The following is a 3,563-nucleotide window of genomic DNA, read 5'->3' on the forward strand; positions in this document are numbered from 1 at the left end:
GTGATGCCCAAAGTATCAAGATATGTATCCAGGCCAGTGTTCTTGAATTCAGTGCCATTGTCACTTCTGATGTGCTTTATCTTGACGCCATAGTTGTTCATTGCTCGATTGGCGAAGCGTCTGAAGGCATCCTGCACTTCAGTCTTGTAGAGGATTATATGCACCCAAGTATATCTTGAATAATCATCAACAATGACAAAGCCATAGAGACAAGCAGTAGTAGTAAGAGTTGAGTAATGAGTGGGACCAAAAAGGTCCATGTGGAGCAGTTCGAAGGGTTGAGTCGTTGTCATGATTGTCTTCGAGGGATGCTTGGCCCTCGTCATCTTTCCTGCTTTACAGGCACCGCATAAGTGATCCTTCTTGAACTTGACGCCCTCGATGCCTATGACATGCTTCTTCCTTGCAAGGGTGTGGAGATTCCTCATGCCAGCATGCCCTAGCCTCTGATGCCAGGTCCAACATTCAGAAGCTTTTGCTAGAAGACATACTGCAAGTTGTGGTCCTGCTGAGAAATCTACCACGTACAAATCATCTTTCCGATACCCTTCAAACACTAGAGACTTGTCAGATTCCATTAGAACAAGGCAACGATATTTTCCAAACATCACAATCATGTTTAAATCGCAAAGCATTGAGACACACATTAAGTTGAAACCAAGGGATTCAACAAGCATGACTTTATCCATGTGTTGATCCTTTAAGATTGCAACTCTAGCTAGACCCAATACCTTTCTTTTACCAGTGTCAGCAAATGTGATGTGACTTTTGTCAGATGGACGTAAGGTTGAGTCCATGAGAAGGCTTTGCTTGCCAGTCATGTGATTGGTACACCCACTATCAATAATCCATTCTGAAGCAGCTGGTGTCGTACCCTATAGTGCAGTTAGGGGGATAGGCTTCACGAAGAGAATTGTGAAGCAAAAACATTTGACAAGCCAGTGGATTATGAAAGCTTAGATCGAGATTAGGACTGATAGGGCAAGTAGCAAGCGACTCAGGAAAAAAGTACATAATAAGACCATTTGGGCATTTGATCTTGCACCCTACAAGATGTTTAAGGTCCCCAGCAATAGCGTCGGACGATTTTGGTTTTCGCCTGGAGACCTTTCCCTGCAAAAGAGAGTTAAGCTTTCTTAGCCACCCACATCTTCAAGGGTGGCTTTGAAGCAATGAGTCTAAGTGCAGCATCTGAGAACTTTGGCTTTGGAGCCCTAGCAAAAAGTCTTGCATGTGGACAATAGTACTCATAAGAATAAGCAGAATAGTTCTTGGTCTTATGAACATGGCGGTTTGATGAACCGCGCTCATATTCATAGGCCTGAGTATGGCTTCCCTGCAAAACATTTGCATTAGTGCGACTCAGGTGAGTCCTCTGTTTATATGAAGCCTTTGGGCCGTATGAAGCCTCTGGTCTGGGTTTTGTCTTCTTCACTTGTGGTGTCATGACGACATTCACAGGAAGATTCTCCAAACACCTTTTTGGCACCCAGACCTTCTTCATAGGCGGCCCATTCCTGCAGTTAGTACCAATATACCTGGCAAACACTTCACCATTCTGATTCTTAAACAGTTTATAGTTTGCATCAAAGGATTCATCAATAACAATGGGATTAGCAGAAGTGAAGCCAGATAGAGTGGATGGATCCACTAAAGGTCCCTTTGCAGCAACCCATGTGGTTTTGGGGTACTGCTCAGGTTTCCAGTAAGAGCCATCAGCATTCATTTTCCTTTCGAACCCAACACCCTCTTTCCTAGGGTTTCGGTTCAGGATCTGCCTTTTGAGGACATCACACAGTGTCTGATGCCCTTTGAGACTTTTGTACATCCCTGTTTCAAGCAGTGTCTTCAACCTAGCATTCTCATCAGCAATAGCAGTGGTATCCTCAGCAGAGGGGTTAGTTACCACATCAACAGTTGAAGATATTGCAATATTAGCAACAGTAGAACATTCAGCAATAGAAGTAGCGTTATCATGCTCAATGCGTTTAATACATGGTGGTTCAAATCCTTCCTGAGCTGAACTGATCTGTTCGGCGCGAAGTGACTCATTTTCCTTTTGAAGATCTTCATGAGCCGCTCTCAATTTCTCAAGATCTTGCTTCCTTTGAAGATAATCATAGGAAAGCTTTTCATGAGTTGTTGAGAGCGTTTCATGACGACTTTCAAGTTCCTCATACTTAACGTGAAGATTTTTTATGTCTTCAATTAAGGACTAAGATCGAGTCATTTCAGCGTCTAACAGATCATCGCTTTTGTCTAACAGTTTTTGAATATGTTCCATAGCTTTCTGTTGTTCAGTTGCAATTTTAGCAAGTGTTTTGTAGCTGGGTTTGGAACCACAATCAGAGTCATCATCACTAGATGTTTGATAGTGAGTAGTGCATGTGTTTACCTTGGCACCGCGTGCCATGAAGCAGTAGGAAGGAGCGGAGTAGTCCTTGTCATTTGCATCGGTGTCGGTGATGAAGTCATTGTCTTCAGTGTTGAAGATGGACTTGGCAACGTATGCTGTAGCCAGACTCGCAACGCCAGAATCAGACTCCTCCTCAGACTCCACCTCCGCCTCCTCAGAAGCGGACTCCTCCTCTGAATCCATTTCCTTGCCAACAAACGCACGTGCCTTGCCAGATGAGCTCTTCTTGTGTGATGAAGACTTTGAGGAAGACTTGGAAGAAGACTTTGAGTGTTTCTTCTTCTTCTTATCGTCAGAGTCATACTCCTTGCTCTTCTTCTTCTTCTTGTTCTCATTGTCCCACTGCGGACACTCAGAGATGTAGTGGCCAGGTTTCTTGCACTTGTGGCATGTTCTCTTCTTGTAGTCATGAGCAGAACCTTCATCATTCCTCGAGCTTGATCGTGAGGACTTTCTGAAGCCTTTCTTCTTGGTGAATTTTTGGAACTTCTTCTCAAGCATAGCAAGCTCCTTTCCAATGTCTTCAGGATCATCAGAACTGCTGTCAGACTCTTCTTCAGATGAGGAGACAACTTTTGCCTTCAAGGCATGAGTTCGCCCATAGTTGGGACCGTAGATGTCTCTTTTCTCAGAAAGCTAAAACTCGTGTGTGTTGAGCCTCTCAAGTATGTCAGACGGATCGAGTGTCTTTAAGTCAGGACGTTCTTGAATCATCAGGGCTAGGGTGTCAAACGAGCTGTCAAGTGATCTCAGGAGTGTCTTGACGACTTCATGCTTGGTGATCTCAGTAGCGCCGAGGGCTTGAAGCTCATTTGTGATGTCAGTGAGTCGATCAAACGTGAGCTGGACATTCTCATTGTCATTTCTCTTGAAGCAGTTGAAGAGGTTGCGAAGGACACTGATTCTCTGATCTCTCTGGGTTGAGACGCCTTCGTTGACCTTGGAGAGCCAGTCCCAGACTAGCTTAGATGTTTCCAAAGCACTCACGCGGCCATACTGTCCTTTGGTCAGATGACCACAGATGATGTTCTTGGCAGTAGTGTCCAGTTGAACGAACTTCTTGACATCAGCAGCGGTGACACCTTCTCCAGCCTTGGGAACGCCATTCTTGATGACATACCATAGGTCGACATCAATGGCTTCAAGA

Source organism: Triticum urartu, chromosome 1A (genome assembly GCF_056163025.1).
Source record: "Triticum urartu cultivar PI428250 chromosome 1A, HENAU_Tu73, whole genome shotgun sequence".
Taxonomy (NCBI): domain Eukaryota; kingdom Viridiplantae; phylum Streptophyta; class Magnoliopsida; order Poales; family Poaceae; genus Triticum; species Triticum urartu.